Here is a 23145-nt window from a genome sequence, read left to right as displayed (position 1 = left end):
AACGGAGGGATGCAGAGGCAGGATGGCCTGGATTTTTGGTCCATTGCAGAGCCCTAGGTGTGGGTGTGGGTGTGGGTGTGGGTGTGGGTGTTGGAGCAGCCTCTCCCTCGAGGAAATCCCTTGTGACTCCTCCGAGTGTAGGAGGCTTCCACGTATCCAAGACATGTTGCTGCCTTTGGTTTTCAATCCTGCTCCCTAGTGCCAGGGCCCACATGTTCTGAGGCCATGGGTGGAGACTTTCCTTAAGCTTTTCTTCTTTGAATTTTGTGTTTCAGGCCAAGCCTTGGAATAGACTCACCACAGCCAGAATGTTTTGCAGTGAGTGGCTCTTTTGGTTGCTACCGATAGGCCCCAGAGAATGTTGAACTATGGGCTGGCCGCCCTCGTAGCAGCCAGTACAGGGTAGTCTTTTGGCAACCTCCTGCCTACCAAGGAGGAATGTCTGCTGCTGCCCCAAATTTATGAGCTCACATCTGGTGCACTCACATGCCTTCATTAGAGCTGTATTCTAGTCAGAGAGCACGTAGAGGCAGTGTTTTCTTCCTTGGCCCCAGGTGGAATATCTCTAGAGACCTCTGTGCACCTAGAGGCAGAGTATGATCACCAACTGAGGGAATGGTCCCTTGTGGTGTGTGCTTTATGGCTTCCCAAAACCTGTCAGTAGGGAAGGCTCATGCCCCCTGCCTAGAGATGGTGAGAGGCAGGCAGGAGCCCATCCTCAGGTGCTTGGAGGCAGGATGCTGCTGGTTATTTCAAGGGCTGGAAGACATGCCCTGGTCTTCAATGGGGTTGTGCCAGGACTCTGTGAGGGAACGTGATGCTTTGTTGGAGCCACATGTTCCGAATGGGGCCTCTGATGCAGTCTGCATGCACACACAGGACCATAGCTTCTCCTGGGATTGTTGTCCTCTGCGGAAGCCACTGCTTTGTTAGAGAGCCCCCTCCAGAGTTGAAAAGGCTTCCTGGTGTCCATTCCTCCATGAAGGCTTTGCAGAGCCCTTAGGCATCCCATTATCATGTCCATCATGAGGCCCTGTTGACCTGAAGGGGAGGGGTTGTCCCGAGATGGGGGCTGAGGAGGGTGTAGCTGCATGGCTGTTGTTTGGTGGACTTGCACGGGCCAGAGTAGGGAATGCTGCCACAGAAGAAATTGGCCCTGTTTGGGAATCTCTGTGCTCCCCAAGGAGGAATGCTTGACGTGGCTCCCCATCCACCGGGTCTGTTGGCGGGTCTTGAAATTCAACTCGATTGACCTGACATGTAGTAAGACTGACCAGGGAGGCACCATTTCATTACGTGGTGCCCTGGGGAGCCACCACGCAGATCTCTGTGCATGTCGAGGCAGAGCACGAGGATGTACTGAGCATATGGTCAGTTGTGGGGTGTGCTTGAGTGACTTCCAAGAAGCGTTGGTTGGGAGGGTGTGGGGCCAGGCCTGGAGGTGGTGAGAGGCAACAAGGACCCTCCATCAGGGACTTGGCAGCTAGATGCTCTTGGCTCTTGTGAGAGCTGAAGGGCAGGTCCCTTGCTGGAATGGGGTTTGCCAGGTCTCTGTGAGGGATCATGGGCCCTCAGATAGGCCAGTTGTGTCGGACAGGCCCTTTCATGGGTTCTGCATACAGATACAGGCCTGTGGCATCTCTTGGGGTGGCCTTCCTCTACGGGAGCCACTGCCTACCAAGAGAGCTCCCTACAGCTCCTGTGAATGTCCACTGTGTGGGACATAAAGGCCTCATTCTCTGGGTGTTGTGCACAGGGACAAGCCGAGTGTCACATCGGCCAGCACACGCTTGCCCAGACCAGGGTGGGGCCCAGAGGAATGTCTCCATTCCCCCAGACACATCCCCAGTGTGGTCCCCGCCAAGCAGACCTGGGGCCAGGCCTTGTGCTGCCTGGAGGATCCATGAGGCTAGTCCTTCCCTGGGGAGACATATAGGTACTGGTTCTTTCATCTGCCCCTGACACAGTATTAAGGTACATAAGAGGACATTGATCCACCTGTCCACTCATGCCTTCATCTTTGTAAATATGGATGGATGGAGGGAGTGAGCCAAGGACGAGGGTCAAAAGGGAGGGAGCTAGAGCATTCTGGAGGAAGGGAGGCAGGAAGGAAGCTAGGTAGGGAGCTGTTTGTATGCGTTTCAGCTAAGTGTTCCTGTCTCTGCGTGTAGGTACTTTTGGGCCCTATGTTCCTGGATGTATTGCTGCAGGTGTTTCTTGTAGCATCATTCGATGCATGAGCGTGTGGCACACACGTCCCCCAATGCATCTAGCATGGAGTTGGAGTTCTCACAGCTGTCCTTCTCACCTCTTGGCAGACGTCGCCCCAGAGAAATGAAGATCTGTGTTTAGCCTATGTTCCCTAGGGCAATCACCATGAGCCTTGGCCCAGCACGTGGATTCGACAGAATGGCACATCCCTTCAGGCATCCTTCTTTGCAGGAAGCATCTGAGGTAAGCCTTCACATGTGGCAGGGCGCAGGTGAGTGAGGAGGGCCTCAGTTGGGTCGATGATGAGAACTCATATGGTCCTGAAGAGAGCTGATGACCAAAAAATCATGCTCAATAGGATTACGCTGAGGCCTAACGGAGGGATGCAGAGGCAGGATGGCCTGGATTTTTGGTCCATTGCAGAGCCCTAGGTGTGGGTGTGGGTGTGGGTGTGAGTGTGGGTGTGGGTGTTGGAGCAGCCTCTCCCTCGAGGAAATCCCTTGTGACTCCTCCGAGTGTAGGAGGCTTCCACGTATCCAAGACATGTTGCCGCCTTTGGTTTTCTATCCTGCTTCCTAGTGCCAGGGCCCACATGTTCTGAGGCCATGGGTGGAGTCTTTCCTTAAGCTTTTCTTCTTTGAATTTTGTGTTTCAGGCCAAGCCTTGGAATGGACTCACCACAGCCAGAATGTTTTGCAGTGAGTGGCTCTTTTGGTTGCTACCGATAGGCCCCAGAGAATGTTGAACTATGGGCTGGCCGCCCTCGCAGCAGCCAGTACAGGGTAGTCTTTTGGCAACCTCCTGCCTACCAAGGAGGAATGTCTGCTGCTGCCCCAAATTTATGAGCTCACATCTGGTGCACTCACATGCCTTCATTAGTGCTGTATTCTAGTCAGAGAGCACGTAGAGGCAGTGTTTTCTTCCTTGGCCCCAGGCGGAACATCTCTAGAGACCTCTGTGCACCTAGAGGCAGAGTATGATCACCAACTGAGGGAATGGTCCCTTGTGGTGTGTGCTTTATGGCTTCCCAAAACCTGTCAGTAGGGAAGGCTCATGCCCCCTGCCTAGAGATGGTGAGAGGCAGGCAGGAGCCCATCCTCAGGTGCTTGGAGGCAGGATGCTGCTGGTTATTTCAAGGGCTGGAAGACATGCCCTGGTCTTCAATGGGGTTGTGCCAGGACTCTGTGAGGGAACGTGGTGCTTTGTTGGAGCCACTTGATCCGAATGGGGTCTCTGATGGAGTCTGCATGCACACACGGGACCATAGCTTCTCCTGGGTTTGTTGTCCTTTGCGGAAGCCTCTGCTTTGTCAGAGAGTCCCCTCCAGAGGAAAAAAGGCTTCTGGGTGTCCATTCCTCCATGAAGGCTTTGCAGAGCCCTTAGGCATCCCATTATCATGTCCATCATGAGGCCCTGTTGACCTGAAGGGGAGGGGTTGTCCCGAGATGGGGGCTGAGGAGGGTGTAGCTGCATGGCTGTTGTTTGGTGGACTTGCACGGGCCAGAGTAGGGAATGCTGCCACAGAAGAAATTGGCCCTGTTTGGGAATCTCTGTGCTCCCCAAGGAGGAATGCTTGACGTGGCTCCCCATCCACCGGGTCTGTTGGCGGGCCTTGAAATTCAACTCGATTGACCTGACGTGTAGTAAGACTGACCAGGGAGGCACCATTTCATTACGTGGTGCCCTGGGGAGCCACCACGCAGATCACTGTGCATGTCGAGGCAGAGCACGAGGATGTACTGAGCATATGGTCAGTTGTGGGGTGTGCTTGAGTGACTTCCAAGAAGCGTTGGGTGGGAGGGTGTGGGGCCAGGCCTGGAGGTGGTGAGAGGCAACAAGGACCCTCCATCAGGGACTTGGCAGCTAGATGCTCTTGGCTCTTGTGAGAGCTGAAGGGCAGGTCCCTTGCTGGAATGGGGTTTGCCAGGTCTCTGTGAGGGATCATGGGCCCTCAGATAGGCCAGTTGTGTCGGACAGGCCCTTTCATGGGTTCTGCATACAGATACAGGCCTGTGGCATCTCTTGGGGTGGCCTTCCTCTACGGGAGCCACTGCCTACCAAGAGAGCTCCCTACAGCTCCTGTGAATGTCCACTGTGTGGGACATAAAGGCCTCATTCTCTGGGTGTTGTGCACAGGGACAAGCCGAGTGTCACATCGGCCAGCACACGCTTGCCCAGACCAGGGTGGGGCCCAGAGGAATGTCTCCATTCCCCCAGACACATCCCCAGTGTGGTCCCCGCCAAGCAGACCTGGTGCCAGGCCTTGTGCTGCCTGGAGGATCCATGAGGCTAGTCCTTCCCTGGGGAGACATATAGGTACTGGTTCTTTCATCTGCCCCTGACACAGTATTAAGGTACATAAGATGACATTGATCCACCTGTCCACTCATGCCTTCATCTTTGTAAATATGGATGGATGGAGGGAGTGAGCCAAGGACGAGGGTCAAAAGGGAGGGAGCTAGAGCATTCTGGAGGAAGGGAGGCAGGAAGGAAGCTAGGTAGGGAGCTGTTTGTATGCGTTTCAGCTAAGTGTTCCTGTCTCTGCGTGTAGGTACTTTTGGGCCCTATGTTCCTGGATGTATTGCTGCAGGTGTTTCTTGTAGCATCATTCGATGCATGAGCGTGTGGCACACACGTCCCCCAATGCATCTAGCATGGAGTTGGAGTTCTCACAGCTGTCCTTCTCACCTCTTGGCAGACATCGTCCCCAGAGAAATGAAGATCTGCGTTTAGCCTATGTTCCCTAGGGCAATCACCATGAGCCTTGGCCCAGCACGTGGATTCGACAGAATGGCACATCCCTTCAGGCATCCTTCTTTGCAGGAAGCATCTGAGGTAAGCCTTCACATGTGGCAGGGCGCAGGTGAGTGAGGAGGGCCTCAGTTGGGTCGATGATGAGAACTCATATGGTCCTGAAGAGAGCTGATGACCAAAAAATCATGCTCAATAGGATTACGCTGAGGCCTAACGGAGGGATGCAGAGGCAGGATGGCCTGGATTTTTTGTCCATTGCAGAGCCCTAGGTGTGGGTGTGGGTGTGGGTGTGGGTGTGGGTGTTGGAGCAGCCTCTCCCTCGAGGAAATCCCTTGTGACTCCTCCGAGTGTAGGAGGCTTCCACGTATCCAAGACATGTTGCCGCCTTTGGTTTTCTATCCTGCTCCCTAGTGCCAGGGCCCACATGTTCTGAGGCCATGGGTGGAGTCTTTCCTTAAGCTTTTCTTCTTTGAATTTTGTGTTTCAGGCCAAGCCTTGGAATGGACTCACCACAGCCAGAATGTTTTTCAGTGAGTGGCTCTTTTGGTTGCTACCGATAGGCCCCAGAGAATGTTGAACTATGGGCTGGCCGCCCTCGCAGCAGCCAGTACAGGGTAGTCTTTTGGCAACCTCCTGCCTACCAAGGAGGAATGTCTGCTGCTGCCCCAAATTTATGAGCTCACATCTGGTGCACTCACATGCCTTCATTAGAGCTGTATTCTAGTCAGAGAGCACGTAGAGACAGTGTTTTCTTCCTTGGCCCCAGGCGGAACATCTCTAGAGACCTCTGTGCACCTAGAGGCAGAGTATGATCACCAACTGAGGGAATGGTCCCTTGTGGTGTGTGCTTTATGGCTTCCCAAAACCTGTCAGTAGGGAAGGCTCATGCCCCCTGCCTAGAGATGGTGAGAGGCAGGCAGGAGCCCATCCTCAGGTGCTTGGAGGCAGGATGCTGCTGGTTATTTCAAGGGCTGGAAGACATGCCCTGGTCTTCAATGGGGTTGTGCCAGGACTCTGTGAGGGAACGTGGTGCTTTGTTGGAGCCACATGTTCCGAATGGGGCCTCTGATGGGGTCTGCATGCACACACAGGACCAAAGCTTCTCCTGGGTTGGTTGTCCTCTGCGGAAGCCACTGCTTTGTCAGAGAGCCCCCTCCAGAGGAGAAAAGGCTTCCTGGTGTCCATTCCTCCATGAAGGCTTTGCAGAGCCCTTAGGCATCCCATTATCATGTCCATCATGAGGCCCTGTTGACCTGAAGGGGAGGGGTGGTCCCAGGATGGGGGCTGAGGAGGGTGTAGCTGCATGGCTGTTGTTTGGTAGACTTGCACGGGCCAGAGTAGGGAATGCTGCCACAGAAGAAATTGGCCCTGTTTGGGAATCTCTGTGCTCCCCAAGGAGGAATGCTTGACGTGGCTCCCCATCCACCGGGTCTGTTGGCGGGTCTTGAAATTCAACTCGATTGACCTGACGTGTAGTAAGACTGACCAGGGAGGCACCATTTCATTACGTGGTGCCCTGGGGAGCCATCACGCAGATCACTGTGCATGTCGAGGCAGAGCACGAGGATGTACTGAGCATATGGTCAGTTGTGGGGTGTGCTTGAGTGACTTCCAAGAAGCGTTGGGTGGGAGGGTGTGGGGCCAGGCCTGGAGGTGGTGAGAGGCAACAAGGACCCTCCATCAGGGACTTGGCAGCTAGATGCTCTTGGCTCTTGTGAGAGCTGAAGGGCAGGTCCCTTGCTGGAATGGGGTTTGCCAGGTCTCTGTGAGGGATCATGGGCCCTCAGATAGGCCAGTTGTGTCGGACAGGCCCTTTCATGGGTTCTGCATACAGATACAGGCCTGTGGCATCTCTTGGGGTGGCCTTCCTCTACGGGAGCCACTGCCTACCAAGAGAGCTCCCTACAGCTCCTGTGAATGTCCACTGTGTGGGACATAAAGGCCTCATTGTCTGGGTGTTGTGCACATGGACAAGCCGAGTGTCACATCGGCCAGCACACGCTTGCCCAGACCAGGGTGGGGCTCAGAGGAATGTCTCCATTCCCCCAGACACATCCCCAGTGTGGTCCCCGCCAAGCAGACCTGGTGCCAGGCCTTGTGCTGCCTGGAGGATCCATGAGGCTAGTCCTTCCCTGGGGAGACATATAGGTACTGGTTCTTTCATCTGCCCCTGACACAGTATTAAGGTACATAAGATGACATTGATCCACCTGTCCACTCATGCCTTCATCTTTCTAAATGTGGATGGATGGAGGGAGTGAGCCAAGGACGAGGGTCGAAAGGGAGGGAGCTAGAGCATTCTGGAGGAAGGGAGGCAGGAAGGAAGCTATGTAGGGAGCTGTTTGTATGCGTTTCAGCTATGTGTTCCTGTCTCTGCGTGGAGGTACTTTTGGGCCCTATGTTCCTGGATGTATTGCTGCCGGTATTTCTTGTAGCATCATTCGATGCATGAGCATGTGGCACACACGTCCCCCAATGCATCTAGCATGGAGTTGGAGTTCTCACAGCTGTCCTTCTCACCTCTTGGCAGACATCGTCCCCAGAGAAATGAAGATCTGTGTTTAGCCTATGTTCCCTAGGGCAATCACCATGAGCCTTGGCCCAGCACGTGGATTCGACAGAATGGCACATCCCTTCAGGCATCCTTCTTTGCAGGAAGCATCTGAGGTAAGCCTTCACATGTGGCAGGGCGCAGGTGAGTGAGGAGGGCCTCAGTTGGGTCGATGATGAGAACTCATATGGTCCTGAAGAGAGCTGATGACCAAAAAATCATGCTCAATAGGATTACGCTGAGGCCTAACGGAGGGATGCAGAGGCAGGATGGCCTGGATTTTTTGTCCATTGCAGAGCCCTAGGTGTGGGTGTGGGTGTGGGTGTGGGTGTGGGTGTTTGAGCAGCCTCTCCCTCGAGGAAATCCCTTGTGACTCCTCCGAGTGTAGGAGGCTTCCACGTATCCAAGACATGTTGCCGCCTTTGGTTTTCTATCCTGCTCCCTAGTGCCAGGGCCCACATGTTCTGAGGCCATGGGTGGAGTCTTTCCTTAAGCTTTTCTTCTTTGAATTTTGTGTTTCAGGCCAAGCCTTGGAATGGACTCACCACAGCCAGAATGTTTTGCAGTGAGTGGCTCTTTTGGTTGCTACCGATAGGCCCCAGAGAATGTTGAACTATGGGCTGGCCGCCCTCGTAGCAGCCAGTACAGGGTAGTATTTTCGCAACCTCCTGCCTACCAAGGAGGAATGTCTGCTGCTGCCCCAAATTTATGAGCTCATATCTGGTGCACTCACATGCCTTCATTAGAGCTGTATTCTAGTCAGAGAGCACGTAGAGGCAGTGTTTTATTCCTTGGCCCCAGGTGGAACATCTCTAGAGACCTCTGTGCACCTAGAGGCAGAGTATGATCACCAACTGAGGGAATGGTCCCTTGTGGTGTGTGCTTTATGGCTTCCCAAAACCTGTCAGTAGGGAAGGCTCATGCCCCCTGCCTAGAGATGGTGAGAGGCAGGCAGGAGCCCATCCTCAGGTGCTTGGAGGCAGGATGCTGCTGGTTATTTCAAGGGCTGGAAGACATGCCCTGGTCTTCAATGGGGTTGTGCCAGGACTCTGTGAGGGAACGTGATGCTTTGTTGGAGCCACATGTTCCGAATGGGGCCTCTGATGCAGTCTGCATGCACACACAGGACCATAGCTTCTCCTGGGATTGTTGTCCTCTGCGGAAGCCACTGCTTTGTTAGAGAGCCCCCTCCAGAGTTGAAAAGGCTTCCTGGTGTCCATTCCTCCATGAAGGCTTTGCAGAGCCCTTAGGCATCCCATTATCATGTCCATCATGAGGCCCTGTTGACCTGAAGGGGAGGGGTTGTCCCGAGATGGGGGCTGAGGAGGGTGTAGCTGCATGGCTGTTGTTTGGTGGACTTGCACGGGCCAGAGTAGGGAATGCTGCCACAGAAGAAATTGGCCCTGTTTGGGAATCTCTGTGCTCCCCAAGGAGGAATGCTTGACGTGGCTCCCCATCCACCGGGTCTGTTGGCGGGTCTTGAAATTCAACTCGATTGACCTGACATGTAGTAAGACTGACCAGGGAGGCACCATTTCATTACGTGGTGCCCTGGGGAGCCACCACGCAGATCTCTGTGCATGTCGAGGCAGAGCACGAGGATGTACTGAGCATATGGTCAGTTGTGGGGTGTGCTTGAGTGACTTCCAAGAAGCGTTGGTTGGGAGGGTGTGGGGCCAGGCCTGGAGGTGGTGAGAGGCAACAAGGACCCTCCATCAGGGACTTGGCAGCTAGATGCTCTTGGCTCTTGTGAGAGCTGAAGGGCAGGTCCCTTGCTGGAATGGGGTTTGCCAGGTCTCTGTGAGGGATCATGGGCCCTCAGATAGGCCAGTTGTGTCGGACAGGCCCTTTCATGGGTTCTGCATACAGATACAGGCCTGTGGCATCTCTTGGGGTGGCCTTCCTCTACGGGAGCCACTGCCTACCAAGAGAGCTCCCTACAGCTCCTGTGAATGTCCACTGTGTGGGACATAAAGGCCTCATTCTCTGGGTGTTGTGCACAGGGACAAGCCGAGTGTCACATCGGCCAGCACACGCTTGCCCAGACCAGGGTGGGGCCCAGAGGAATGTCTCCATTCCCCCAGACACATCCCCAGTGTGGTCCCCGCCAAGCAGACCTGGTGCCAGGCCTTGTGCTGCCTGGAGGATCCATGAGGCTAGTCCTTCCCTGGGGAGACATATAGGTACTGGTTCTTTCATCTGCCCCTGACACAGTATTAAGGTACATAAGATGACATTGATCCACCTGTCCACTCATGCCTTCATCTTTGTAAATATGGATGGATGGAGGGAGTGAGCCAAGGACGAGGGTCGAAAGGGAGGGAGCTAGAGCATTCTGGAGGAAGGGAGGCAGGAAGGAAGCTAGGTAGGGAGCTGTTTGTATGCGTTTCAGCTAAGTGTTCCTGTCTCTGCGTGTAGGTACTTTTGGGCCCTATGTTCCTGGATGTATTGCTGCAGGTGTTTCTTGTAGCATCATTCGATGCATGAGCGTGTGGCACACACGTCCCCCAATGCATCTAGCATGGAGTTGGAGTTCTCACAGCTGTCCTTCTCACCTCTTGGCAGACGTCGCCCCAGAGAAATGAAGATCTGTGTTTAGCCTATGTTCCCTAGGGCAATCACCATGAGCCTTGGCCCAGCACGTGGATTCGACAGAATGGCACATCCCTTCAGGCATCCTTCTTTGCAGGAAGCATCTGAGGTAAGCCTTCACATGTGGCAGGGCGCAGGTGAGTGAGGAGGGCCTCAGTTGGGTCGATGATGAGAACTCATATGGTCCTGAAGATAGCTGATGACCAAAAAATCATGCTCAATAGGATTACGCTGAGGCCTAACGGAGGGATGCAGAGGCAGGATGGCCTGGATTTTTGGTCCATTGCAGAGCCCTAGGTGTGGGTGTGGGTGTGGGTGTGGGTGTGGGTGTGGGTGTTGGAGCAGCCTCTCCCTCGAGGAAATCCCTTGTGACTCCTCCGAGTGTAGGAGACTTCCACGTATCCAAGACATGTTGCCGCCTTTGGTTTTCTATCCTGCTTCCTAGTGCCAGGGCCCACATGTTCTGAGGCCATGGGTGGAGTCTTTCCTTAAGCTTTTCTTCTTTGAATTTTGTGTTTCAGGCCAAGCCTTGGAATGGACTCACCACAGCCAGAATGTTTTGCAGTGAGTGGCTCTTTTGGTTGCTACCGATAGGCCCCAGAGAATGTTGAACTATGGGCTGGCCGCCCTCGCAGCAGCCAGTACAGGGTAGTCTTTTGGCAACCTCCTGCCTACCAAGGAGGAATGTCTGCTGCTGCCCCAAATTTATGAGCTCACATCTGGTGCACTCACATGCCTTCATTAGTGCTGTATTCTAGTCAGAGAGCACGTAGAGGCAGTGTTTTCTTCCTTGGCCCCAGGCGGAACATCTCTAGAGACCTCTGTGCACCTAGAGGCAGAGTATGATCACCAACTGAGGGAATGGTCCCTTGTGGTGTGTGCTTTATGGCTTCCCAAAACCTGTCAGTAGGGAAGGCTCATGCCCCCTGCCTAGAGATGGTGAGAGGCAGGCAGGAGCCCATCCTCAGGTGCTTGGAGGCAGGATGCTGCTGGTTATTTCAAGGGCTGGAAGACATGCCCTGGTCTTCAATGGGGTTGTGCCAGGACTCTGTGAGGGAACGTGGTGCTTTGTTGGAGCCACTTGATCCGAATGGGGTCTCTGATGGAGTCTGCATGCACACACGGGACCATAGCTTCTCCTGGGTTTGTTGTCCTTTGCGGAAGCCTCTGCTTTGTCAGAGAGTCCCCTCCAGAGGAAAAAAGGCTTCTGGGTGTCCATTCCTCCATGAAGGCTTTGCAGAGCCCTTAGGCATCCCATTATCATGTCCATCATGAGGCCCTGTTGACCTGAAGGTGAGGGGTTGTCCCGAGATGGGGGCTGAGTAGGGTGTAGCTGCATGGCTGTTGTTTGGTGGACTTGCACGGGCCAGAGTAGGGAATGCTGCCACAGAAGAAATTGGCCCTGTTTGGGAATCTCTGTGCTCCCCAAGGAGGAATGCTTGACGTGGCTCCCCATCCACCGGGTCTGTTGGCGGGCCTTGAAATTCAACTCGATTGACCTGACGTGTAGTAAGACTGACCAGGGAGGCACCATTTCATTACGTGGTGCCCTGGGGAGCCACCACGCAGATCTCTATGCATGTCGAGGCAGAGCACGAGGATGTACTGAGCATATGGTCAGTTGTGGGGTGTGCTTGAGTGACTTCCAAGAAGCGTTGGGTGGGAGGGTGTGGGGCCAGGCCTGGAGGTGGTGAGAGGCAACAAGGACCCTCCATCAGGGACTTGGCAGCTAGATGCTCTTGGCTCTTGTGAGAGCTGAAGGGCAGGTCCCTTGCTGGAATGGGGTTTGCCAGGTCTCTGTGAGGGATCATGGGCCCTCAGATAGGCCAGTTGTGTCGGACAGGCCCTTTCATGGGTTCTGCATACAGATACAGGCCTGTGGCATCTCTTGGGGTGGCCTTCCTCTACGGGAGCCACTGCCTACCAAGAGAGCTCCCTACAGCTCCTGTGAATGTCCACTGTGTGGGACATAAAGGCCTCATTCTCTGGGTGTTGTGCACAGGGACAAGCCGAGTGTCACATCGGCAAGCACACGCTTGCCCAGACCAGGGTGGGGCCCAGAGGAATGTCTCCATTCCCCCAGACACATCCCCAGTGTGGTCCCCGCCAAGCAGACCTGGTGCCAGGCCTTGTGCTGCCTGGAGGATCCATGAGGCTAGTCCTTCCCTGGGGAGACATATAGGTACTGGTTCTTTCATCTGCCCCTGACACAGTATTAAGGTACATAAGATGGCATTGATCCACCTGTCCACTCATGCCTTCATCTTTGTAAATATGGATGGATGTTGGGAGTTAGCCAAGGACGGGGGTGAAAAGGGAGGGAGCTAGAGCATTCTGGAGGAAGGGAGGCAGGAAGGAAGCTAGGTAGGGAGCTGTTTGTATGCGTTTCAGCTAAGTGTTCCTGTCTCTGCGTGGAGGTACCTTTTGGCCCTATGTTCCTGGATGTATTGCTGCAGGTATTTCTTGTAGCATCATTCGATGCATGAGCGTGTGGCACACACGTCCCCCAATGCATCTAGCATGGAGTTGGAGTTCTCACAGCTGTCCTTCTCACCTCTTGGCAGACATCGTCCCCAGAGAAATGAAGATCTGTGTTTAGCCTATGTTCCCTAGGGCAATCACCATGAGCCTTGGCCCAGCACGTGGATTCGACAGAATGGCACATCCCTTCAGGCATCCTTCTTTGCAGGAAGCATCTGAGGTAAGCCTTCACATGTGGCAGGGCGCAGGTGAGTGAGGAGGGCCTCAGTTGGGTCGATGATGAGAACTCATATGGTCCTGAAGAGAGCTGATGACCAAAAAATCATGCTCAACAGGATTACGCTGAGGCCTAATGGAGGGATGCAGAGGCAGGATGGCCTGGATTTTTGGTCCATTGCCGAGCCCTAAGTGTGAGTGAAGGTGTGGGTGTGGGTGTGGGTGTTGGAGCAGCCTCTCCCTCGAGGAAATCCCTTGTGACTCCTCCGAGTGTAGGAGGCTTCCACGTATCCAAGGCATGTTGCCGCCTTTGGTTTTCTATCCTGCTCCCTAGTGCCAGGGCCCACATGTTCTGAGGCCATGGGTGGAGTCTTTCCTTGAGCTTTTCTGCTTTGTATTTTGTGTTTCAGGCCAAGCCTTGGAATGAACTCACCAGAGAAGGAATGTTTTGCAGTGAGTGGCTCTTTTGGTTGCTACCGATAGGCCCCAGAGAATGTTGAACTATGGGCTGGCCGCCCTCGCAGCAGCCAGTACTGGGTAGTCTTTTGGCAACCTCCTGCCTACCAAGGAGGAATGTCTGCTGCTGCCCCAAATTTATGAGCTCACATCTTGTGCACTCACATGCCTTCATTAGAGCTGTATTCTAGTCAGAGAGCACGTAGAGACAGTGTTTTCTTCCTTGGCCCCAGGCGGAACATCTCTAGAGACCTCTGTGCACCTAGAGGCAGAGTATGATCACCAACTGAGGGAATGGTCCCTTGTGGTGTGTGCTTTATGGCTTCCCAAAACCTGTCAGTAGGGAAGGCTCATGCCCCCTGCCTAGAGATGGTGAGAGGCAGGCAGGAGCCCATCCTCAGGTGCTTGGAGGCAGGATGCTGCTGGTTATTTCAAGGGCTGGAAGACATGCCCTGGTCTTCAATGGGGTTGTGCCAGGACTCTGTGAGGGAACGTGGTGCTTTGTTGGAGCCACATGTTCCGAATGGGGCCTCTGATGCAGTCTGCATGCACACACAGGACCATAGCTTCTCCTGGGTTTGTTGTCCTCTGCGGAAGCCACTGCTTTGTCAGAGAGCCCCCTCCAGAGGAGAAAAGGCTTCCTGGTGTCCATTCCTCCATGAAGGCTTTGCAGAGCCCTTAGGCATCCCATTATCATGTCCATCATGAGGCCCTGTGGACCTGAAGGGGAGGGGTGGTCCCGAGATGCGGGCTGAGGAGGGTGTAGCTGCATGGCTGTTGTTTGGTGGACTTGCACGGGCCAGAGTAGGGAATGCTGCCACAGAAGAAATTGGCCCTGTTTGGGAATCTCTGTGCTCCCCAAGGAGGAATGCTTGACGTGGCTCCCCATCCACCGGGTCTGTTGGCTGGTCTTGAAATTCAACTCGATTGACCTGACGTGTAGTAAGACTGACCATGGAGGCACCATTTCATTACGTGGTGCCCTGGGGAGCCACCACGCAGATCACTGTGCATGTCGAGGCAGAGCACGAGGATGTACTGAGCATATGGTCAGTTGTGGGGTGTGCTTGAGTGACTTCCAAGAAGCATTGGTTGGGAGGGTGTGGGGCCAGGCCTGGAGGTGGTGAGAGGCAACAAGGACCCTCCATCAGGGACTTGGCAGCTAGATGCTCTTGGCTCTTGTGAGAGCTGAAGGGCAGGTCCCTTGCTGGAATGGGGTTTGCCAGGTCTCTGTGAGGGATCATGGGCCCTCAGATAGGCCAGTTGTGTCGGACAGGCCCTTTCATGGGTTCTGCATACAGATACAGGCCTGTGGCATCTCTTGGGGTGGACTTCCTCTACGGGAGCCACTGCCTACCAAGAGAGCTCCCTACAGCTCCTGTGAATGTCCACTGTGTGGGACATAAAGGCCTCATTGTCTGGGTGTTGTGCACATGGATAAGCCGAGTGTCACATCGGCCTGCACACGCTTGCTCAGACCAGGGTGGGGACCAGAGGAATGTCTCCATTCCCCCAGACACATCCCCAGTGTTGTCCCCGCCAAGCAGACCTGGTGCCAGGCCTTGTGCTGCCTGGTGAATCCATGAGGCTAGTCCTTCCCTGGGGAGACATATAGGTACTGGTTCTTTCATCTGCCCCTGACACAGTATTAAGGTACATAAGATGGCATTGATCCATCTGTCCACTCATGCCTTCATCTTTGTAAATATGGATGGATGGAGGGAGTGAGCCAAGGACGAGGGTCGAAAGGGAGGGAGCTAGAGCATTCTGGAGGAAGGGAGGCAGGAAGGAAGCTAGGTAGGGAGCTGTTTGTATGCATTTCAGCTAAGTGTTCCTGTCTCTGCGTGGAGGTACCTTTGGGCCCTATGTTCCTGGATGTATTGCTGCAGGTATTTCTTGTAGCATCATTCGATGCATGAGCGTGTGGCACACACGTCCCCCAATGCATCTAGCATGGAGTTGGAGTTCTCACAGCTGTCCTTCTCACCTCTTGGCAGACATCGTCCCCAGAGAAATGAAGATCTGCGTTTAGCCTATGTTCCCTAGGGCAATCACCATGAGCCTTGGCCCAGCACGTGGATTCGACAGAATGGCACATCCCTTCAGGCATCCTTCTTTGCAGGAAGCATCTGAGGTAAGCCTTCACATGTGGCAGGGCGCAGGTGAGTGAGGAGGGCCTCAGTTGGGTCGATGATGAGAACTCATATGGTCCTGAAGAGAGCTGATGACCAAAAAATCATGCTCAATAGGATTACGCTGAGGCCTAACGGAGGGATGCAGAGGCAGGATGGCCTGGATTTTTTGTCCATTGCAGAGCCCTAGGTGTGGGTGTGGGTGTGGGTGTGGGTGTGGGTGTTGGAGCAGCCTCTCCCTCGAGGAAATCCCTTGTGACTCCTCCGAGTGTAGGAGGCTTCCACGTATCCAAGACATGTTGCCGCCTTTGGTTTTCTATCCTGCTCCCTAGTGCCAGGGCCCACATGTTCTGAGGCCATGGGTGGAGTCTTTCCTTAAGCTTTTCTTCTTTGAATTTTGTGTTTCAGGCCAAGCCTTGGAATGGACTCACCACAGCCAGAATGTTTTGCAGTGAGTGGCTCTTTTGGTTGCTACCGATAGGCCCCAGAGAATGTTGAACTATGGGCTGGCCGCCCTCGCAGCAGCCAGTACAGGGTAGTCTTTTGGCAACCTCCTGCCTACCAAGGAGGAATGTCTGCTGCTGCCCCAAATTTATGAGCTCACATCTGGTGCACTCACATGCCTTCATTAGAGCTGTATTCTAGTCAGAGAGCACGTAGAGACAGTGTTTTCTTCCTTGGCCCCAGGCGGAACATCTCTAGAGACCTCTGTGCACCTAGAGGCAGAGTATGATCACCAACTGAGGGAATGGTCCCTTGTGGTGTGTGCTTTATGGCTTCCCAAAACCTGTCAGTAGGGAAGGCTCATGCCCCCTGCCTAGAGATGGTGAGAGGCAGGCAGGAGCCCATCCTCAGGTGCTTGGAGGCAGGATGCTGCTGGTTATTTCAAGGGCTGGAAGCCATGCTGTGGTCTTCAATGGGGTTGTGCCAGGACTCTGTGAGGGAACGTGATGCTTTGTTGGAGCCACATGTTCCGAATGGGGCCTCTGATGCAGTCTGCATGCACACACAGGACCATAGCTTCTCCTGGGATTGTTGTCCTCTGCGGAAGCCACTGCTTTGTCAGAGAGCCCCCTCCAGAGGAGAAAAGGCTTCCTGGTGTCCATTCCTCCATGAAGGCTTTGCAGAGCCCTTAGGCATCCCATTATCATGTCCATCATGAGGCCCTGTTGACCTGAAGGGGAGGGGTTGTCCCGAGATGGGGGCTGAGGAGGGTGTAGCTGCATGGCTGTTGTTTGGTGGACTTGCACGGGCCAGAGTAGGGAATGCTGCCACAGAAGAAATTGGCCCTGTTTGGGAATCTCTGTGCTCCCCAAGGAGGAATGCTTGACGTGGCTCCCCATCCACCGGGTCTGTTGGCGGGTCTTGAAATTCAACTCGATTGACCTGACATGTAGTAAGACTGACCAGGGAGGCACCATTTCATTACGTGGTGCCCTGGGGAGCCACCACGCAGATCTCTGTGCATGTCGAGGCAGAGCACGAGGATGTACTGAGCATATGGTCAGTTGTGGGGTGTGCTTGAGTGACTTCCAAGAAGCGTTGGTTGGGAGGGTGTGGGGCCAGGCCTGGAGGTGGTGAGAGGCAACAAGGACCCTCCATCAGGGACTTGGCAGCTAGATGCTCTTGGCTCTTGTGAGAGCTGAAGGGCAGGTCCCTTGCTGGAATGGGGTTTGCCAGGTCTCTGTGAGGGATCATGGGCCCTCAGATAGGCCAGTTGTGTCGGACAGGCCCTTTCATGGGTTCTGCATACAGATACAGGCCTGTGGCATCTCTTGGGGTGGCCTTCCTCTACGGGAGCCACTGCCTACCAAGAGAGCTCCCTACAGCTCCTGTGAATGTCCACTGTGTGGGACATAAAGGCCTCATTCTCTGGGTGTTGTGCACAGGGACAAGCCGAGTGTCACATCGGCCAGCACACGCTTGCCCAGACCAGGGTGGGGCCCAGAGGAATGTCTCCATTCCCCCAGACACATCCCCAGTGTGGTCCCCGCCAAGCAGACCTGGTGCCAGGCCTTGTGCTGCCTGGAGGATCCATGAGGCTAGTCCTTCCCTGGGGAGACATATAGGTACTGGTTCTTTCATCTGCCCCTGACACAGTATTAAGGTACATAAGATGACATTGATCCACCTGTCCACTCATGCCTTCATCTTTGTAAATATGGATGGATGGAGGGAGTGAGCCAAGGACGAGGGTCAAAAGGGAGGGAGCTAGAGCATTCTGGAGGAAGGGAGGCAGGAAGGAAGCTAGGTAGGGAGCTGTTTGTATGCGTTTCAGCTAAGTGTTCCTGTCTCTGCGTGTAGGTACTTTTGGGCCCTATGTTCCTGGATGTATTGCTGCAGGTGTTTCTTGTAGCATCATTCGATGCATGAGCGTGTGCCACACACGTCCCCCAATGCATCTAGCATGGAGTTGGAGTTCTCACAGCTGTCCTTCTCACCTCTTGGCAGACGTCGCCCCAGAGAAATGAAGATCTGTGTTTAGCCTATGTTCCCTAGGGCAATCACCATGAGCCTTGGCCCAGCACGTGGATTCGACAGAATGGCACATCCCTTCAGGCATCCTTCTTTGCAGGAAGCATCTGAGGTAAGCCTTCACATGTGGCAGGGCGCAGGTGAGTGAGGAGGGCCTCAGTTGGGTCGATGATGAGAACTCATATGGTCCTGAAGATAGCTGATGACCAAAAAATCATGCTCAATAGGATTACGCTGAGGCCTAAAGGAGGGATGCAGAGGCAGGATGGCCTGGATTTTTGGTCCATTGCAGAGCCCTAGGTGTGGGTGTGGGTGTGGGTGTGGGTGTGGGTGTGGGTGTTGGAGCAGCCTCTCCCTCGAGGAAATCCCTTGTGACTCCTCCGAGTGTAGGAGGCTTCCACGTATCCAAGACATGTTGCCGCCTTTGGTTTTCTATCCTGCTTCCTAGTGCCAGGGCCCACATGTTCTGAGGCCATGGGTGGAGTCTTTCCTTAAGCTTTTCTTCTTTGAATTTTGTGTTTCAGGCCAAGCCTTGGAATGGACTCACCACAGCCAGAATGTTTTGCAGTGAGTGGCTCTTTTGGTTGCTACCGATAGGCCCCAGAGAATGTTGAACTATGGGCTGGCCGCCCTCGCAGCAGCCAGTACAGGGTAGTCTTTTGGCAACCTCCTGCCTACCAAGGAGGAATGTCTGCTGCTGCCCCAAATTTATGAGCTCACATCTGGTGCACTCACATGCCTTCATTAGTGCTGTATTCTAGTCAGAGAGCACGTAGAGGCAGTGTTTTCTTCCTTGGCCCCAGGCGGAACATCTCTAGAGACCTCTGTGCACCTAGAGGCAGAGTATGATCACCAACTGAGGGAATGGTCCCTTGTGGTGTGTGCTTTATGGCTTCCCAAAACCTGTCAGTAGGGAAGGCTCATGCCCCCTGCCTAGAGATGGTGAGAGGCAGGCAGGAGCCCATCCTCAGGTGCTTGGAGGCAGGATGCTGCTGGTTATTTCAAGGGCTGGAAGACATGCCCTGGTCTTCAATGGGGTTGTGCCAGGACTCTGTGAGGGAACGTGGTGCTTTGTTGGAGCCACTTGATCCGAATGGGGTCTCTGATGGAGTCTGCATGCACACACGGGACCATAGCTTCTCCTGGGTTTGTTGTCCTTTGCGGAAGCCTCTGCTTTGTCAGAGAGTCCCCTCCAGAGGAAAAAAGGCTTCTGGGTGTCCATTCCTCCATGAAGGCTTTGCAGAGCCCTTAGGCATCCCATTATCATGTCCATCATGAGGCCCTGTTGACCTGAAGGGGAGGGGTTGTCCCGAGATGGGGGCTGAGTAGGGTGTAGCTGCATGGCTGTTGTTTGGTGGACTTGCACGGGCCAGAGTAGGGAATGCTGCCACAGAAGAAATTGGCCCTGTTTGGGAATCTCTGTGCTCCCCAAGGAGGAATGCTTGACGTGGCTCCCCATCCACCGGGTCTGTTGGCGGGCCTTGAAATTCAACTCGATTGACCTGACGTGTAGTAAGACTGACCAGGGAGGCACCATTTCATTACGTGGTGCCCTGGGGAGCCACCACGCAGATCACTGTGCATGTCGAGGCAGAGCACGAGGATGTACTGAGCATATGGTCAGTTGTGGGGTGTGCTTGAGTGACTTCCAAGAAGCGTTGGGTGGGAGGGTGTGGGGCCAGGCCTGGAGGTGGTGAGAGGCAACAAGGACCCTCCATCAGGGACTTGGCAGCTAGATGCTCTTGGCTCTTGTGAGAGCTGAAGGGCAGGTCCCTTGCTGGAATGGGGTTTGCCAGGTCTCTGTGAGGGATCATGGGCCCTCAGATAGGCCAGTTGTGTCGGACAGGCCCTTTCATGGGTTCTGCATACAGATACAGGCCTGTGGCATCTCTTGGGGTGGCCTTCCTCTACGGGAGCCACTGCCTACCAAGAGAGCTCCCTACAGCTCCTGTGAATGTCCACTGTGTGGGACATAAAGGCCTCATTCTCTGGGTGTTGTGCACAGGGACAAGCCGAGTGTCACATCGGCAAGCACACGCTTGCCCAGACCAGGGTGGGGCCCAGAGGAATGTCTCCATTCCCCCAGACACATCCCCAGTGTTGTCCCCGCCAAGCAGACCTGGTGCCAGGCCTTGTGCTGCCTGGAGGATCCATGAGGCTAGTCCTTCCCTGGGGAGACATATAGGTACTGGTTCTTTCATCTGCCCCTGACACAGTATTAAGGTACATAAGATGGCATTGATCCACCTGTCCACTCATGCCTTCATCTTTGTAAATATGGATGGATGTTGGGAGTTAGCCAAGGACGAGGGTGAAAAGGGAGGGAGCTAGAGCATTCTGGAGGAAGGGAGGCAGGAAGGAAGCTAGGTAGGGAGCTGTTTGTATGCGTTTCAGCTAAGTGTTCCTGTCTCTGCGTGGAGGTACCTTTTGGCCCTATGTTCCTGGATGTATTGCTGCAGGTATTTCTTGTAGCATCATTCGATGCATGAGCGTGTGGCACACACGTCCCCCAATGCATCTAGCATGGAGTTGGAGTTCTCACAGCTGTCCTTCTCACCTCTTGGCAGACATCGTCCCCAGAGAAATGAAGATCTGTGTTTAGCCTATGTTCCCTAGGGCAATCACCATGAGCCTTGGCCCAGCACGTGGATTCGACAGAATGGCACATCCCTTCAGGCATCCTTCTTTGCAGGAAGCATCTGAGGTAAGCCTTCACATGTGGCAGGGCGCAGGTGAGTGAGGAGGGCCTCAGTTGGGTCGATGATGAGAACTCATATGGTCCTGAAGAGAGCTGATGACCAAAAAATCATGCTCAATAGGATTACGCTGAGGCCTAACGGAGGGATGCAGAGGCAGGATGGCCTGGATTTTTGGTCCATTGCCGAGCCCTAAGTGTGAGTGAAGGTGTGGGTGTGGGTGTGGGTGTTGGAGCAGCCTCTCCCTCGAGGAAATCCCTTGTGACTCCTCCGAGTGTAGGAGGCTTCCACGTATCCAAGGCATGTTGCCGCCTTTGGTTTTCTATCCTGCTCCCTAGTGCCAGGGCCCACATGTTCTGAGGCCATGGGTGGAGTCTTTCCTTGAGCTTTTCTGCTTTGTATTTTGTGTTTCAGGCCAAGCCTTGGAATGAACTCACCAGAGAAGGAATGTTTTGCAGTGAGTGGCTCTTTTGGTTGCTACCGATAAGCCCCAGAGAATGTTGAACTATGGGCTGGCCGCCCTCGCAGCAGCCAGTACTGGGTAGTCTTTTGGCAACCTCCTGCCTACCAAGGAGGAATGTCTGCTGCTGCCCCAAATTTATGAGCTCACATCTTGTGCACTCACATGCCTTCATTAGAGCTGTATTCTAGTCAGAGAGCACGTAGAGACAGTGTTTTCTTCCTTGGCCCCAGGCGGAACATCTCTAGAGACCTCTGTGCACCTAGAGGCAAAGTATGGTCACCAACTGAGGGAATGGTCCCTTGTGGTGTGTGCTTTATGGCTTCCCAAAACCTGTCAGTAGGGAAGGCTCATGCCCCCTGCCTAGAGATGGTGAGAGGCAGGCAGGAGCCCATCCTCAGGTGCTTGGAGGCAGGATGCTGCTGGTTATTTCAAGGGCTGGAAGACATGCCCTGGTCTTCAATGGGGTTGTGCCAGGACTCTGTGAGGGAACGTGGTGCTTTGTTGGAGCCACATGTTCCGAATGGGGCCTCTGATGCAGTCTGCATGCACACACAGGACCATAGCTTCTCCTGGGTTTGTTGTCCTCTGCGGAAGCCACTGCTTTGTCAGAGAGCCCCCTCCAGAGGAGAAAAGGCTTCCTGGTGTCCATTCCTCCATGAAGGCTTTGCAGAGCCCTTAGGCATCCCATTATCATGTCCATCATGAGGCCCTGTGGACCTGAAGGGGAGGGGTGGTCCCGAGATGGGGGCTGAGGAGGGTGTAGCTGCATGGCTGTTGTTTGGTGGACTTGCACGGGCCAGAGTAGGGAATGCTGCCACAGAAGAAATTGGCCCTGTTTGGGAATCTCTGTGCTCCCCAAGGAGGAATGCTTGACGTGGCTCCCCATCCACCGGGTCTGTTGGCTGGTCTTGAAATTCAACTCGATTGACCTGACGTGTAGTAAGACTGACCATGGAGGCACCATTTCATTACGTGGTGCCCTGGGGAGCCACCACGCAGATCACTGTGCATGTCGAGGCAGAGCACGAGGATGTACTGAGCATATGGTCAGTTGTGGGGTGTGCTTGAGTGACTTCCAAGAAGCGTTGGTTGGGAGGGTGTGGGGCCAGGCCTGGAGGTGGTGAGAGGCAACAAGGACCCTCCATCAGGGACTTGGCAGCTAGATGCTCTTGGCTCTTGTGAGAGCTGAAGGGCAGGTCCCTTGCTGGAATGGGGTTTGCCAGGTCTCTGTGAGGGATCATGGGCCCTCAGATAGGCCAGTTGTGTCGGACAGGCCCTTTCATGGGTTCTGCATACAGATACAGGCCTGTGGCATCTCTTGGGGTGGCCTTCCTCTACGGGAGCCACTGCCTACCAAGAGAGCTCCCTACAGCTCCTGTGAATGTCCACTGTGTGGGACATAAAGGCCTCATTGTCTGGGTGTTGTGCACATGGACAAGCCGAGTGTCACATCGGCCAGCACACGCTTGCCCAGACCAGGGTGGGGCCCAGAGGAATGTCTCCATTCCCCCAGACACATCCCCAGTGTTGTCCCCGCCAAGCAGACCTGGTGCCAGGCCTTGTGCTGCCTGGTGAATCCATGAGGCTAGTCCTTCCCTGGGGAGACATATAGGTACTGGTTCTTTCATCTGCCCCTGACACAGTATTAAGGTACATAAGATGGCATTGATCCATCTGTCCACTCATGCCTTCATCTTTGTAAATATGGATGGATGGAGGGAGTGAGCCAAGGACGAGGGTCGAAAGGGAGGGAGCTAGAGCATTCTGGAGGAAGGGAGGCAGGAAGGAAGCTAGGTAGGGAGCTGTTTGTATGCATTTCAGCTAAGTGTTCCTGTCTCTGCGTGGAGGTACCTTTGGGCCCTATGATCCTGGATGTATTGCTGCAGGTATTTCTTGTAGCATCATTCGATGCATGAGCGTGTGGCACACACGTCCCCCAATGCATCTAGCATGGAGTTGGAGTTCTCACAGCTGTCCTTCTCACCTCTTGGCAGACATCGTCCCCAGAGAAATGAAGATCTGCGTTTAGCCTATGTTCCCTAGGGCAATCACCATGAGCCTTGGCCCAGCACGTGGATTCGACAGAATGGCACATCCCTTCAGGCATCCTTCTTTGCA

At 54.3% G+C, this 23145-nt stretch overlaps 8 non-coding genes across 8 annotated transcripts; all 8 read left to right on the top strand.

Moving 5' to 3' along the window:
- The first annotated feature begins 2504 nt into the window (after positions 1 to 2504).
- On the top strand, positions 2505 to 2585 carry LOC130847571 (small nucleolar RNA SNORD115). The gene has a single exon (XR_009052323.1). It is a non-coding gene; the product is annotated as a small nucleolar RNA SNORD115 (small nucleolar RNA).
- Positions 2586 to 5096: 2511 nt separating this feature from the next.
- LOC130847570 (small nucleolar RNA SNORD115) lies at positions 5097 to 5177 on the top strand. Its single transcript, XR_009052322.1, has one exon. It is a non-coding gene; the product is annotated as a small nucleolar RNA SNORD115 (small nucleolar RNA).
- Positions 5178 to 7682: 2505 nt separating this feature from the next.
- LOC130847569 (small nucleolar RNA SNORD115) lies at positions 7683 to 7763 on the top strand. Its single transcript, XR_009052321.1, has one exon. It is a non-coding gene; the product is annotated as a small nucleolar RNA SNORD115 (small nucleolar RNA).
- A 2504-nt stretch (positions 7764 to 10267) lies between these two features.
- LOC130847733 (small nucleolar RNA SNORD115) lies at positions 10268 to 10348 on the top strand. The gene has a single exon (XR_009052476.1). It is a non-coding gene; the product is annotated as a small nucleolar RNA SNORD115 (small nucleolar RNA).
- A 2511-nt stretch (positions 10349 to 12859) lies between these two features.
- On the top strand, positions 12860 to 12940 carry LOC130847736 (small nucleolar RNA SNORD115). Its single transcript, XR_009052478.1, has one exon. It is a non-coding gene; the product is annotated as a small nucleolar RNA SNORD115 (small nucleolar RNA).
- Positions 12941 to 15445: 2505 nt separating this feature from the next.
- LOC130847568 (small nucleolar RNA SNORD115) lies at positions 15446 to 15526 on the top strand. The gene has a single exon (XR_009052320.1). It is a non-coding gene; the product is annotated as a small nucleolar RNA SNORD115 (small nucleolar RNA).
- Positions 15527 to 18030: 2504 nt separating this feature from the next.
- Positions 18031 to 18111, top strand: LOC130847731 (small nucleolar RNA SNORD115). Its single transcript, XR_009052474.1, has one exon. It is a non-coding gene; the product is annotated as a small nucleolar RNA SNORD115 (small nucleolar RNA).
- Positions 18112 to 20622: 2511 nt separating this feature from the next.
- On the top strand, positions 20623 to 20703 carry LOC130847567 (small nucleolar RNA SNORD115). Its single transcript, XR_009052319.1, has one exon. It is a non-coding gene; the product is annotated as a small nucleolar RNA SNORD115 (small nucleolar RNA).
- Positions 20704 to 23145: the final 2442 nt, after the last annotated feature.

This window comes from Hippopotamus amphibius, chromosome 2, assembly GCF_030028045.1.
Source record: "Hippopotamus amphibius kiboko isolate mHipAmp2 chromosome 2, mHipAmp2.hap2, whole genome shotgun sequence".
NCBI classification, from domain to species: domain Eukaryota; kingdom Metazoa; phylum Chordata; class Mammalia; order Artiodactyla; family Hippopotamidae; genus Hippopotamus; species Hippopotamus amphibius.
Note: the sequence above shows the minus strand (reverse complement) of the source record. Positions and strands in the feature narration are given on the sequence as shown.